Genomic DNA, 16,378 nt, shown 5'->3' with positions numbered 1-16,378 from the left:
GGGTTATTAATTTCTGTTAGCTTAGCCCCCTGGCTTATCTAGCTCTCCACTCCCCCCACCAGCAGCCACACCACAGATTTCAGATTACACTAATGTTTAGAAAACAGTGCATGTAGGCTAGGCTGCGTGATCAAATAGCGGTGCTGAACTTTCTGCACTAGAGACCTGCTGATACAGAGGTAATCACATCTTCCACTTCCTTTGTTGGTGACAATTTGTCACGTCTGCAGCATCCCATGTCTGCCATGGCCCCTGGCTATTGCTTGGATTGGGTCAGTGTTTGCAGTGCTGTGTTTGTTTGCATATGTGTGCATGTTTTCTTGTGCATTTTCAATGCAGAACAATTCTATTTATTTCCCCCAAATAAGAAAATAGATATGAAGAAAATAACAAATTTCCTATTGCAGACAGGACAAAACCTAGCAATACGTTTGAAACAAAATAGGAATTTCCAGAGTTGGAGTTTGAAAAATCATTTAAATGATATGGATGACTGGTAGTTATATATTATTAAGATATTAAACAATACCAATATTCTTATATAAGTAAGTGGGCCATCACTGGAAAAGTTCTGCAGAGGTTTCTGTCAAGAGAGGACAACTACAATGTGTCTGGAAGCAAGTGTAGAGTTTTGAAACTATTATTGAACAAATGAAATTGACGAAAAGAGGAGCATTAGTAAATAAATCGAGCAATGAAGCTGCTGGTGTCCTCAGAACAATGGGCTGACAGCCCAAGAGTCCAGACTACATTATGACACGTGTTTGGGATTACATTGATTTTGTGAACCAGGAAATAAAGCTGCATTTAAAGACTGAACTAAACGTGGAATGTGGGTAGAAAAACATAGGGGAAAAAACAATTTATATATATATATATATATAATATTAAAAATGAAACCTGACAATGTATAAAACGTGTGTACGGTTGTGTTGGGTTATGATAGGGTGCAGTGGTATATTGAATGTATGGAATAGGTTTGCCCACCATTCATTCTCTGTCTGAGACTAAGTGTGATCAGGCAGTTTATGGCTATTGACCAGACATTATTATGATCTATTGTCGTTTTTAATGATGTATCCCTCTATGCTTATGAGACAATGGGCAGCATCAATGCATTCTTGTACGCAGGTTATTTATAGATTATGTTGGTGTAATAATAAGCATAAAACACTATTTTATGTAGGGTTAATGAAATCTGGACTCCAGTAATTTTGCGAATTGATTTTATTCATATCAGTGTTGCTGTGCAAAGTATGGGTGTCGTAGAATCATAATTCAGAAACTACAGTGGGGCTCAGCGATTAGGTGTCGGACTAATTCGCTACAAAATAAGTCAATGTGTTTCCAGTGTCTTGGGCCAGCGTGAGCGGCACGGCTGATTGCATTAGAGCTATAGAGAGCGGAGCTCATAAATATATTTATTAAGCTTAATATTCCAGGAGCAGTTGAGACAGATGTTATCTCCATGGAAAATGTATCATTAATCTCTTCAGATGTGCAGAGTTTGTGTAGAAAGCACAGAGATAACAGAGTCTGAAGAGAGGCAGAGGTTCCACTCGCCTCACATCTCTACAAATTTATTGAACCGCAAACTCTGAGATAATCAAAGATAATCATTTCTCAGCTGGGCCTGGCACTACAGTCAGTAGGAGTAATCCATGGGACATGCTTATGCAAACTATGGATAAAAATGGTGAAAAATGTAGGCTGTTAAAAAGGCTAAAGCAGTCACTTTACAAGTGTTTTGCCAGACATTCATAAAAATGTCCTTTCTTTTTAGTACTTTGGCTCACCATGCTGTTGGTGAAAATATGACTGCAATTCATTATCCAAAATAGGGGATTACCATATTTATATATGCCTTCTTTTTCTCTGGGAATCGTTCTTCTGCTGAATGAAATGGACATTGCACAGGTGCTAACCTACAGGCACGTATTGTCTGTTTGGACCAGAGCCAAGTGTATGAGATTCCTGTTTTGTAGTGTGTGCGTTTGAATGTGTTTTCTCCTGTGTGTGAGTCGTCCACAGACTCAGTGCCATCTTATTGCTTTCTTGAGGTTCTTTGGGAGAAATCCTCCTGATTCCTTTCACCCAATCCCTGAGGCTACACTCTTATATACAGCAGATGTTCTCTACAAAAGGCCATGAATGTTTAATCATTTGTGTTATTGATGCTTTTTTTTTTGTTTTGTTTGTTTGAGTCTGTGCCTGTGTGTGTCTGCGTGTGCCTGTGTGCGTGTGGTTTGCACGTTTGTCTGAAGGAGATTAAAGTTGTAAGTTTTGTGCTTATACGTCTGCATCCCCTCAAATGTTTATGGCATTTCAGAAAACGGTCAATAAATTTAAATGATTCAGTTTTCTTAAGTAAATTGAATTTAAAACTGAGACATATGCAGGACTTATATTTGTCAAACTGTGCAATTGAAGTAGCCCTTTACCTGTATACTTTCATTAATATATCTCCTAGAGTGACAACTGTTTGTTTTAGCTTATTGTTTGTGTTAGGTCTATATTATATATAAATGTGTTGACTAATGTCAGAACAAAAATCCACATGTTTCTAAGTTCTGTGATTTCACTGAGAACAGAATAATTTGGGAATTATTATATTTGATTGACACATTAATAATTCTGATATATTTTAAGCATATATCTAATGACTTACATTTTGATTACAAATTTTGAAAGTTATCTCAAACGTCATGAAAATGTAACCATTTCATTTTGTTTCCCTCTTTCTGGGTCTTTTCTGGAGACTTATTGTGATGGTTACTGACTTAATATAGGTTCAGCCAGACCCATGGTATTTTCAGCCAATAATTGCTGAAATCCACCATATTGGTAACGGTTTGATGTTTGGATTTACCCGATATTTAGAAGCGATTTGGTGAATCATTAATAAGCCCATGTTCCGGATGAGTGCAATTGCTTGTGGCTGTTCTTGTAGGGTTTTTTTTTTTTTTCTTTAAACCACAAGTCCAATGAAATGCAGAGCGGACTGAATGTAATGCTTATTTTTGCTGCAAGGCTGTTTATTTTGATCACCCGTTTGCTTAAATGTGTGCATTAGTATCAGTCACCATAGATCCAAAACAGGAAGCAGTGTTGCGCACACTGAAATTTTTAGAACAGCCCCTTTCCAGGTTTAATAATGGAAGAAAAGGCACAAGCAACTGTGTGCAATCAATGTAAGAAACATCGTGAAGCATAGAGTGTGAAATATACACAATGACAATAGCACTGCAATATGTGCATGTTTGATTGGATTGAGTGGAGACTGAAGACATGTATTAGATGTTACTTCAGCTGCTAGGCCGCAGAAACAGCGGTGGAGGTATAGCCCTGTTCTCTTTAGCAGCAGATCAGGGAGCGCAAACCTGCCTTGTTTCCAAACCAAGTTCTTATTCAAAAAAAAAAAAATGGTGTGCTTGAATCTGAACTGGCGGCTGAAGCTGATAATTAGCCTGCATGGAGTCAGCTTTGATTGGCATTGTAATTGGATTGTCATTGGGCTGAAAACCTATTATCTTTGGATCATGCCCCATGAAATTTGTTGGAAAAACTTTGCTGCCAGTCATTACAGCGGCCATCTTGGGCTTGCAAATGAGGTTTAAAGGGAGCAAGATTGGTACCGCTGGGACCTTCATTTTGCCACGTCCCTCTACACAATTCCATTGGTATTGATTAATGATATTAGCATTGCAGGTATCTGTTACAGCGTGCTGTGTTATTGGCCATTGCTTTGGACTGCCGCTGTTAGAGCGCAAGAGATGAGAAGAGATGGGGAGAGGGAGTGGAATAATGAGAGAGCAGAGAGAGAAGAGGCTAGAGAGAGTGAAACTGTGGGTGACTTTTCATTTGCACTTGTGTACATAAAATACTGAATATATGTGGTCAGGCGCTCTCACACTGGAGAATATCACAGCAACAGTTGGAGATGGAAATCAGTGCAATCTTCATGCAGGGAAAAATGTATATAAAGATATATATCTTCTGAAGGTTTTAATAAAGGATATTTAAATGTAAGGAATGAGTGTAAGATCAACACAATGGAATTATATTTACGTTAGTGGTGTCCACTGATTAAAAAAAATATCACTTTAATCACAAAACTAGTGTGTGATTAATTATAATGAATCACAAGAGAAAATGCAAGTAGGGAGGGAGATAAAAAAATGCTTACTGTGGAATGCATGATTAACTATAATATGTCAATGTAGTTATGGTGCTTTTCGAATTAGAAAACCTCAAAATTTCAGGGAGAGCCTGGAAGTTTAAACACAGTATCTTTAAGGGAGATAATTAACATGACTGCAGCACAGCTCATGGCTCAGACAATAAAACACCTCCTTTTTCCAGCTTCAACACCTTTTTAAGAGATAAACGGATGGAGTAACCGAGGTAGGAGACAAAACCTGCTGAAAGCTGCACAGGAGCAGCAGCGTGTTTGAGAGAGAGGGAGGTAGGAGTTAGAGAGTCAGAGTTAGTTATGAGGTTTAATACAAAGCTGTGTTTATCACTGTATAAAACTGCTATTATGACACTACAGTCTGTAATAAGAGAGTGATATATGGAGAAGGTTGTGTCCAAATTTGGTTGAACTGAGTGCCCAAGTATTAAAGGTACTTCTCAAGGATTAAACGTAAACCTGGCTGTTTAATCAACACCTTTTTATAACCACTTCATTTATTCGATGAGTTTAAAATATGAGAACAAAGTAAAACACGAGAAAATGAAATGTAACATAAAATTTGAAATATTCTTTTGCCCCATTCTTTGAAGATGTACAGCTTATCTTTCACTTTGAAAATCATCTAAATGTACCATTTCTCCAGGCTTGCCTAAATGTTTGTCTAAGTCTGTGTATATGTAAAAGTTTCTGTGTTTTCAAAGGTGTGAGCTCGTTCCCATGCATCTCACACGTACAGAATTGTGTTCTAAAACAATAGGCTGTGATGGCGACGCCTTCCTCAGGTGTGTGGGTGTGTGATTGGCTCCTTGCTCCAGGAGTTCTCACCCTCATGCAGATGGCACTGAAACATACATTCACACCCATAACCCCCAGCTTTTGGAAGAAGGGGGCTCCAGAGAGACAGCTGTGTCCTCGCGGATACGCTGATGGCAGAGCGTGTGGAGAAAGACACCCCATGGTGAAAAAAGATTATTTTCTATGAAGTTGAGAGAAGCGTCTGCGTACTGGAATGTAGCGAGATGCAGGCAGGTTAACGGCTAACTCCGGTGCTCTGGGAACCTCCATACTGCCACACTGCATTAATTGACTGCACACGTATAAGACATAACACACTAATCACACAGCAATCTGCTTCCACACATTTTCCAAACTTAATCCAGCACTGCCTGGGGTTGGATAGTAGAGTATGTGCCAAACTGAGCTGACTATAAGCTTTGTTAATCAGAATTCATAAGAACAAGTGGGACTCCTGCAAGTCAGCCCTAATATTTTGTCTGACGTCGGCTGCAGTGCTGAAAACAGGAGATGTGTATGTATATATATATATATTTTTTATTTTCCCCCTTTCACCCTGTTCTTTAATGGTCAGGACCCTGACAGGATCACTTCAGTAACACTGATGCGCTGGTGTTGTGTTAATGTGTGTCGTGCTATTTTTTTAATGCCATCTCCAAGGTGTGTTCCCGCCTTGCACCCAGTGATTCCAGAAAGGCTCCGGAACCACTGCGACCCTGAAGTGGATAAGCTGTTACAGACAATGAATGAATCATTTTTTCTAATGATGTGTGCAGTTGTTGTGTCATAATTTACAATCACAATAATGATTATGTGAAGTTGTCGTTGTATCGCCCGACCCTGTATCAAATGAGTGTGTTTGTTTTAGTTGTGTCCAGCGGCAGGGCCGTTGTGTAGTTCTGCAGCTGGATGCAGCGAAAGCTCTTCTTATGCAGCCGCTGCTGATCAGCCCAGTGTCATCTGATTTGCATGCTATGGATGCATCATTATTCACAGCATTTGACACCCATAAAACACATTAGAACTGTTTCCTTGAGCAAAACATTATGGACCTACAATAGCAGACATCATTTGTCTATCCAAATTGTAAAATGTAAATTGATATGTAAGAAAATGGCCCATTAACTTTTTCATTAATGCTTATAATGCATTTGGAGTGTCATCTGAGCAGGGAGAGCACATGTTCTTTTAGCGGAGAACAGGGTAGACACACACACACACACACACACACACACACACACACACACACACACACACAGAGCCTACACATTGTCCTGCACACTAGAAATATACAAGCTGTGATGTTGTAGATGTATATTTTGCTCAACGTTCTTATTTTTGTCCCTTACTCTCTAATCAAGCACATATTAAATGGATATGCTATGGCTGTATTTTTTTTTTAATTGAAAATCACAGAAAATGATTGCATTTCATGTTGATATACATTTATTTGCTTAGAGTTTGTTGAATAAATCAAGAAATTAAAATGTGGTTACTTTTTTAATGGAACCATCATTTATGCTGAGGGGGATAAATCCCCAGAACCTCATCCCAGGTTTCATGTAGCATTACATGATGTTCTGTCTGCAGTAAAGGGAGGGTGTAGGGCTTCTCCAACATCCATGTGACTGTCACCACATTCATATTCCCCTCACTTTATTGGAGAGTGTGTTCACTTTGTTCCGGTGTCAAACTTATCTCTCTTCAGAAAGCCGCTCCTGAGCAGTGGATAATTAGCCTGTGCGGGGCTTCATAACCATGAGACATGCTCTCTCTATTGATTTCTGCCTTCTTTTTTTCCTTGGCTGTATGGCATTAAGGCAGGCGGTGGCCTTCACGGCATTTCCACCTGCCAGAGTCTCAGGCTGGAGCATTAATAGCTGCATTCGGAGCCTTCAGCACACTGTTGCTGTTAAACTAAGTCAGCGTGGTCTCAGCTTTGGCAGGAGGAGCTGACTGAGCTCTGTAGTGGTGGTGTAGCTTCTGCAGTAGTAGTAATAGCAATAAGAGTTCCTTCCTGCACTGCTTCAGATGAATGTACTATTCTTAGACACAGCAGCACGAACATGGAAGGCAAGGCAATGATGACGCATCAGCTAATGATATTCAGAAAAGCTTCGGTTGGCAGAGATTTATTTATTTATTTATTTCTCCTATGAGGCTTCTTTTTCTGTGTGCAAGTGAACACACGTGTAAATATGTTTATCGACCTATATGTTCCGTATACCCTACATGCTGTTATGCAAATGAGCAGACCCCCTAAAAAAATCGCATACCCTATGACTAATTTCAGTGTGGTCACGTGATGCAGTGGTCTTTTGCTTGCAGTTGATGCAGAATTTGTGCAGGTCACACATGGTTTTCCAGTCCTGGTGTAAACGCCAGTGGAAGAAAAAACAAATGCAGGATGAATTCATATCAGTATAATTAACCTCTGATGTATCCTGCTGGTGAAAATAAAATAAATCTAAGGCTTATCAAAGAAAAATGACAAAACAACTCAAAGTGACAGCAGTGAGATGCTGAGTTACTGTTGGCCTAGCAACCATCAGAGCCAGTCATTGCCACCCAGCTGTACAGTGATCGATTTTCTTTAATTTTCTGCTACACCTTCAGAGAGAGAGAGAGAGAGAGGGTGGTGGGAGGGAGAGAGAGAGAGAAGTAGTAGTAGTAGTGGCTGTAACACATCCCTTCCCAAGCCTTCATCTTTGTACAGCCTACTCAACTTTTGTCTATTAAATTTACTGGTAAAGAACAAGACATTAACAGAAAAAAAAAGGCTACTTATGTGAATATTTCATGCATTATCTGTAATATGAGAAATGTATTAATAGGGAAATTATTGTGCATTCAATTATTTTGGAATGGCTGGCAGAGATGTTTTGATTTGGCCATGTGCTGATAGCGTTGTCGCAGCAGGGAGCTCCTTGAGTGATGAATAACTTAATCTCCTAATCTGAAAATGGGCAGCGATCAACAGTCCCGCTGTCGAGCGCCCAATAAAATTAAAGCACCACAGAATGACGGACGAGAGCAAGAGAGAGGCGCGGAAATAGGAAATAGATAAACAAATAGAATAATAAAGCAGACGGTTTTAAAACGACATAATTCTGCTGCCTTCATTAGATCGGGGGAGCAAAATAAAACAATGAGAGATAAAGTGGCACAGACATTACCTTTAATGTGTGTGTCATGTGGCGCATTTAATGAGGTAGCAGAGCTGCTTTAAATAGGCTTTTAAGCATGATGCGGGAAGAAATCAACACAGGATCTTTAATCAATTGCAGAAAATCCCATAAGTTCCACAAAACCAGAAGAGATCTGTCAAAGAGAAAGGGTGTGTATACCAACAAGTGTGTGTGGGGGGGTTGAGGAGGGGTGGTTGTATACCTTATTTTGCATGTTGAAACCATGGTTTCAGTGTAAGGTTATAGTGGCATTAAGCTAGATATTTGACACAGAACCTCCTCTGCCCCAACCTCATCCTCTGACAGAGTAACAGTGAAGAGATCGGGAAGTGGTGAGAAATCTGAAGGTAGAAATGGACATTAATAGGAGATTAAAAGGATTTGAGTTAAAACAAACGTTAAAACTTTTTCACTCTCTGAGGATGAGGTAAATAAATGGCTCAGTGAAAACCTCTATTGCAATATTAATGTGTGTGTGTGGCTGTGTGTTTGTGTGGGGTTGTGTGGGTGCATATACGGTACTGTTTGGCTATAGAGGGGCACTGTAATATTTTGCTTTATTATGCATGCCTAGTTTCATTTCCTTTATGAGGGCATTGCTCATGTTAAAGATGGATTATTTTTTTTTTTTACAGCTACATTATATTTGTGTACTATCTACGTTTGCTTTAATGGTGCTGCACATGTTTTGTGGCTTTGTTGTGTGTGTGCGCGTGTCCTTCTGCCTCTCTGAGCGGAAGCAGAAGCTGTTTAGCCCTCCTGCTGTGTAGCCATGCAGCCAGCCAATGTCCAGCCCTCCCCTAGGACACTGAGGAATAGTGCCACTCAGAGGTCAAGGAGGTCTCTCTCTCTCTCTCTCTCTCTCTCTCTCTCTCTTTTTTTGTATAACTTTTGTTCATATTCACAACAAAGTAACACAGCAAACAGAAAACTAGGTTATAGGATCTCTGAGTTTTGAACAGAGCTTGATTGAAGGAGGGACTTATGAGGATGTCACAGAAGAAAATGTCAGAAATCATCTGTTTGGATAGTTGTGATATACCTAGTCTCACCTTTCACCACTTGACGTGGCCAAGAACCGCCTACTAATGCAGGGGAAAAAATATTGACTGACACGCAAAAGGACCAATCAGAAATATTGTGGCATGATGTGTAGAAGGAGACTGTCCTTATGATTCATGTCGGACCGCTAAGAGTCAGGACAAAAAGGAAGTGTGTATACGAGGATGTACAAATAGCCAATCAGAATACAACTGGCAGAATCCTAGCAGTGTGGTCATATTAGTGCACTGAAAGTATCAGACCCTCCTACAACTTGTGGGCGGGGCATCTGTGGCTGAGACTAAAAGAAGTTCTAAAGAAGTTTTAATGATGACAAGATGTAGGCTGTGGGGTGATTTGGAAATATTGTTTTTTTGATTTTATGTACTGTTTTAGATTAGATCTTTGGTGTTTATTAGGTCTTACACAATTATTGTTAATGTGCAATGTTTTTTCTATGTTTTTTTTTTATATATTTGTAGTTTTTTAGATCAGAAAACTAAATTTTTTCTTTTGATTTCCCTCTTTTGAATTAACTATGAATATACAGTGGAACCTCTACTAACGAACGCCTATACTAACGAACTTTCCAAGATACGAACCGGGCATTTGAATATTTTTTGCCTCCACCAACGAACCATGACTCTAGAAACGAACCCGAGCCTCCGCCGAGCCGGCGGCTGGAAATGGCCTCTGACCCCAATAGGCGAGTCTCCCAGCGCCCAGACTTGAGTGAGCTTTTAAGATTAGCAAATTGTAGTTATAGCAATTTAGCATTAGTGTAAATAGCAGACATTGAAATTCGTGCTAAGTTAAGCCGTATCTACGCTTCGTCTCCCCACATTCACCACCTACTCTCCGTTATTCCACCCATCCCCCACCTCCCGTCATACAGCCAGTGCCTGTGTTACTCCTCCAGCCAGTCGTCACGTCTTCAAGGTAGCGATGTGTAACCACTGAAAACTTTTTTATTTCTTTTTTATTACTGTTACCACTGTAATTCTTTTTTATTTTTAGTAACGCTATATGTATTTTTTTTTTATTAATTTGAGAGTTGTATAAACATATATCAGTGCAAAAAGGGTGACTTTCGGGGTGGGGGCTGGAACACATTAATTGCTTTTCCATTATGTTAAATGGGGAAAATTGACTCGAGAAACAAACTTTTCCACTTACGAACCGGGTCACGGATTGGATCAAGTTTGTAGGTAGAGGTTCCACTGTACTGGGCTTGCAAAGTGGTTAAATAAATAAAAAGTGGCCATTTGCACAGTATTTTATTTAACATTTACAAAGTCAGCAAAATATGACACAGGAAAAGTACAAATCTTGCAAAAGGAGGTTTATTATTATTATTATTATTAAATATGTTTTGTTTAGTTTATTTGTTATTCAGATGGGGTGGTAAAGGTCCATTTACTCTATCATTGCTAAAAGCTTATATTTTGTTCTGTAATTTAATTGCTGTATAAAATGAGATACAACCCCCTCAGTTTGTCTCAGTCTCAAACCCCCTAGTGAATTCAAGTTATGCCTACTGCTTCAGTGTCATTTGGGTTTGAAGTACCCATTTTTGTTGAATTATGTACAAATTTAGTATAAACTAATAGATATTCAAAATGAACTTAAGTGAAATCCTTTTTTTTTGCCCCTCCTTTTAACATTTATTTTCAGTAAATTGTTGATCAGCAGGAGATCAGCTACCATAACGTTTTTTACTGCAGTTTTGTCCTAAATGCTACCTATATTTAATTGATTATGGTACATTGCCTCTTGCCTCTGGCCTTGCCTGTGGATATACAAGATAGAGCATTGAAGCTACACTTTCTTAGAGAAGACGGTTTATTTTTGTGACCGTTGAGGTGGTGCCATATGTGGGTGGTGTGTATGTGGTTGTAAACATACAGCACTGTGCAAGAGTCGGAGACCACCCTTTTGTTTGATTTAATGGATAGTTTTTAAAGGTCTTCAATCAAAATCGGCAAAGTTATTCATTGTTAGGGAACAGAAGAAATACAATTACACACCTTTACCACATAAAAGTAACAACACAGCTGTCTTGCAAATTAGCTTCTCACCCAAATCTAAAGTGGCTAAAGGAGAGATGTGGGTGATGTTTTATGGATAGATGAGTTTATCCATACGTTCATTCATTCATTGTCTATAACTACTTATTCATGTCCGGAGCCTGGAGTCACTAGGTGCAAGGGGTACACGCAGGAAGGTTCATCACAGGGCACCACACACTCACACACTCACACCTATGGATAATTTTGAGTAGCCAATTCACTTACCAACATGTGTTTTTCGACTGTGATAAGAAACCGAATAAGAAACACGGGGAGAACACACCAATCTCCTCACATGTAGTCACCCGGAGCCACTTTGAAACCACAACCCCAGGCCCCTGGAACTGTGTGAAAGCAACAGGGTTGTGGTGGTTCTCCGAATCATTGGGTGCAAGGCAGGAACACACCAGTCTATTTCAGTGTTATTCAACTTTGTTGGTATGTGTGTATGCATAATATCTACTGCTGCAAATGTTTCTCTTATTCTTGAAAAATTGGTTGATATTAAATTATTTAAAGTGATCTGTGAGTTTTGCACATTACTGTACAAGAACTATAATGTAGACCTATTGAAGGTGTGTGTGGTAATTTTTGTGGAAATCCAGTGGTGTGTGTGTGCATAGAAACTGGGGCGGGCTGATGAAGGCTGACTGACAGGTTGCAGAATGCTGGGTCAGGTAGCATGTGGTGAATGTGTCCATGCTTTGCGTGCCTAAACAGAAGCATGTATAAACGTAGTCCTGGCCCTTTCTGACAGCCCAGACACCAGGCAGCTGCTGGCTTGATTGAGACATCTGCAGGCAGCAGATGGGCATTTGGGAAGAACAGGGTTTGATGTCCATCACTGACATTAAAACAGCACTACACTGCATTTACACAACGCAGGGTGAAGACGAAGGCCACTCACACGTTCGTCTGCCGGACGCCATCTCCCTCTCCAACAGATGAGCGTTGTCCTCTCGTGCAAAACTTTCATTCTGCATCCTTAACTGTGATTGCTGCTGCCTCAAAGTGGTGGGAACTGCTAGAAGGTGTACTTGGAGTAGTCCATTCTGAGCTCTGAGGTAATGAGGCTTTTTAAAGAAGGCAAAAGAGCAACCACTTTCAACTGTGGAAAACATATTGGAATGCATATTGTACTCATTCTTTTGGAGGGTTGCAGTACAAACTACACAAAATATGGTGCTGTCTGCTCCCTCTTGATTGCCCAAACTCAGTGCAGCGGGAGAGAGAGCTGACTGCACCTTGTCTGGTTCTGGTTTGTGAGCACCATATTGTTTAGCTGTGTTATTAAGCTGTCACTCTAATTATTTAAATAAATTTCCTGTGTATATCCTTGTTTGGTGCACTTGGCTTTTCCCAAGTACAAAGTTTTATGTTTTTACCGTGTATCTGTTTACTTTTATGAGGTTCACTTACATAAGCAGCATGAATAACTATTGCACTAAGAAGGGTCTGATGTAGTAAAATGCCAAGAAATTATTCCCAAGGGCTGCAGTAACCATAGTATTCAGACTAGAGTGCAGCATGAAAGTGAGTATTGTAACAGTAGCAGGTGCAGAAACAATACAGTGCATATCAGTGCATATTATTAGACTGTAAACATGGAGTTTTATAGTTCAGGCAGCAGTAGATCAGTAGTCTCTCTGCAGTAAGGAGACGCACTGTAGAGTCTTATTGCGGTTGGGAGGAAAGGTCTCACACTGCGCTCATTAACACAGCACAACTCTATCTGTCTTCAGCTGAATGTGCATCTATTTTTCTCCACTGTTGTATGCAGTAGATGTGATGTACTGGACATAATGGTGGACAGCTATTTGAGAGTTCCTGATCTGTTTGTACATTTTGTTCGGAGCACATTTGTTGATTCGGTTTCCTCAGCTCACAGCAGCACAGAATGTGACACTTGCCACAAGAGACTGGAAGAATGTCCAGAGGAGTTCTGTGCACACTCCAAAGGACCCCAGTCCTCTCAGTGATTGCAGACGGCTTTGCTCTCTGTTCTTTGAATACTGATCAGGTTAGGTGTCCAGGGGTGGTTGTGTTGGAGTTATCCTTCCACTTTGCGGACTACTGGGTTATAATGTTACTTGATTTTTTTTTTGAGCAAATAAACTCGTACTGCTCAGATTAATAGCTTTTTAAATCTCATTTTCTCCAGTGCCTAAAACGTTTGACTGTACTCTTTTTGTTTCTTTTGTTTAGGGATTGGGTGGCTGTGGTCTGAAAGTAGATGAAGAGCGAGGAGCAGGCCCTGGGTGACAATTTACGGTCAGTGACCCACTATTTGATGCTGTATATAATGCAGAAACACTAGGTGGTATTTTACCTTAAAATTATAGCTTCAAAATCATTGTGATGCTCCATTGACCTGTGTTAGGAAGAATAAAGCCTCTATCGTTATTAATTCAGGCTCAGCACTGCAGAAATTGTACTATGGAACTTTTGGAGGCGGGTAGTAAACACCCCCCATTACCCTCTTGATTTCAGGATAGTGAAATAGACTCTAGAACTGTACGGTGAGCCCAGCAGCAAAAATACAAAATTTATCTAGTGTTCCTTCAATTCCATCCATCCATTATCTGTAAGCGCTTATCCAGTTCAGGGTCGCGGTGGGTCCAGAGCCTACCTGGAATCATTGAGCGCAAGGCAGGAATACACCCTGGAGGGGGCGCCAGTCCTTCACAGGGCAACACACACTCACGCATTCACTTACACACTCATACCTTTTGAGTCGCCAGTCCACCTACCAAAGTGTGTTTTTTCTGGACCGTGGGAGGAAACCCACGCGGACACAGGGAGAACACACCAAACTCCTCACAGACAGTCACCCGGAGCGGAAATCGAACCCACAACCTCCATGCTGGCCCTGGAGCTGTGTGAGGAGCTGCACCACCGTGCCGCCCCTGTTCCTTCAATTCTCAATCCTCAGAAATAATATGGTATTAATATAATCGATACTCTGGAAAAATATTACTTGTTTAAATTGTTTAATATTTTCATCATCAGTATGTACACATACATATGTGTGTGTGTGTGTTCCTATTTTTGTCGACTCTAATCACAGGTTGAAAAATACTTCTGTTTAATTTTGTATATGTGCTAAGTGTCAGATCGCAGTGTTGGAGGTACAGCTCTGTTGCAGGCAGGTCTGGATTTGTGTATCCCATGGGGGATCTGGAAACATGGCGTCAGCATTCAACCTCCCCTCCTCTCTTTCTCTCACTCCCTCTCCCTCTCTCTTCAATCTCTTCCCCTCTACTGTCTTATTTATCCTCCCGACCATATGTAAATGCTATTCCACTCTGTGTTGGTGCGGGCAGGCCATGATTTCTAATGAATGTGTGCAAGCCCTCAGGCAGCACTTAAACTTTAAAACATCCATTATTAAGTTAAAAAAAAAAAAAACATGAAAACATTGCACTGGCCAGTGTTGACCTTGCAGGAACGTTAAACCAAACCTCCTCTTTCACTCCTGTCTCCATCCCTTATTCAATCCCCAGTCCCTCTTTTCCTCCACGTCCAGAGCCACAGCTAGAGCCGCACAGCCACCTGAAGTCCGAGGGCTGAGCTGAGCAAGCCTCTGGTTGCCATAGCATTGGGGGTTATTAAGAGATCCAGTGGCTGCCTGCCTCCTCTTTTATGATTCTCTGGCTGAATAAAAATTTAAAAGGCCATTAAACACCATTACCCCCTCCACCGTAGGTGTCACTGCGAGCAATGCCGAGTGAAGTAGCTTATTTTTCTATTAGCGGAGAGAGGAGAGCAGAAGAGAGGGGAGAGAGCGAGAGAGGCTGTGGGGCCAGAGTAAATGAGTCTTTGCTCTAGACTGGCCAAACGGTCACTCTTTAATTAGCCTGCCCTTCTCCTCTTTGTCTAATGGAGCTCTAAGCTCTGAAAAGGGTAAGTCTTTCCAAACAAGCCCATGGCTTATATTATTCTTCTGGAGCACAGAAAGGGGTTGGGTCTTCCTGGAATTGGCAAATGGAGGTCCAAATGATATGTTAGCAAGACCCCTGTGAATGGACATAGCAAAGACCATTACAGTGGATGCTACATCCTATACTACACCCATTTACCTTTGAATATAGAAGTGCTTTTCTTTTCTCAGCTGAAGCTGGTTATAGTGCAGACCAGATGTGGAAAGTGTACTTACAATCCATTTTCCATATTGAAACCTGCTACTGTAAATAACTTGATCACAAGAAAATTTGTAAAAGCGTTAAATGGTTAAATTATACGTCTTTTCAGCAAGTTAACCCCGTACCCTGGGGTCTAAATGACATGTCTGTGATGTGCATTAGCCAAAATACCAAAAGGATCAAACAGCTCAGCAGCTTTCTCCCCGAGCCCTGTTCAGAACAACCTATCTGAGCACCTTTAAATGAGAACAAGCCACAGTTCAGTTCAAAGGGAGATTCCAGGGGTGAGGAGCAGAAGCTCTGGATTTTAGATATTTTTGCTTGTTGTTCTTTCTTCTCTGTTCTCATTTTTTTTTTTTTTGGAATATATATTCAGTAGTCTTATTTCTCCATGTTTATTATGCTCTGTCTTTTCACTCTGACATAAATGCTAGCTCGGAGCTATGATTGGAGATACTCAGACAAGGGGGCAGGGCATTTAATAGCTTGGCACTCTGTGTAAGATCAGTACAAGTTCACCATTTGTAGGTTGTTAGGCTCCAAATATCCAAATTAATTAAAAGTGTGTAAGTACATATTTCACAAATGAGCGAGATTGTCCTGTAAAGTGTTCATCGTTATGTAATTGTTATATATATTTTTAAATTGCTAGATATTACGTCAGGGGCCTGGAGGTTGTGGGTCGAGTCCCGCTCCGGGTGACTGTCTGTGAGGAGTTGGTGTGTTCTCCCTGTGTCTGCGTGGGTTTCCTCTGGGTGCTCCGGTTTCCTCCCACAGTCCAAAAACACACGTTGGTAGATGGATTGGCGACTCGAAAGTGTCCGTAGGTGTGAGTGTGTGTGAGTGTGTGTGTTGCCCTGTGAAGGACTGGCGCCCCCTCCAGGGTGTATTCCCACCTTGCGCCCAATGATTCCAGGTAGGCTCTGGACCCACCGCGACCCTGAACTG

General features: G+C 40.7%; 1 long non-coding RNA gene across 1 annotated transcript in view; it reads left to right on the top strand.

Moving 5' to 3' along the window:
* LOC136705850 (uncharacterized) overlaps nt 1-16,378 on the top strand; it is a 243,157-nt gene that overhangs the window by 62,024 nt on the left and 164,755 nt on the right. The window contains exon 3 of the long non-coding RNA XR_010804092.1: nt 13,494-13,559. This is a non-coding gene — a long non-coding RNA (uncharacterized lncRNA). The remainder of the gene's footprint in view (nt 1-13,493; nt 13,560-16,378) is intronic.

This window comes from Hoplias malabaricus, chromosome 8 (genome assembly GCF_029633855.1).
Source record: "Hoplias malabaricus isolate fHopMal1 chromosome 8, fHopMal1.hap1, whole genome shotgun sequence".
NCBI lineage: Eukaryota > Metazoa > Chordata > Actinopteri > Characiformes > Erythrinidae > Hoplias > Hoplias malabaricus.
Note: the sequence above shows the minus strand (reverse complement) of the source record. Positions and strands in the feature narration are given on the sequence as shown.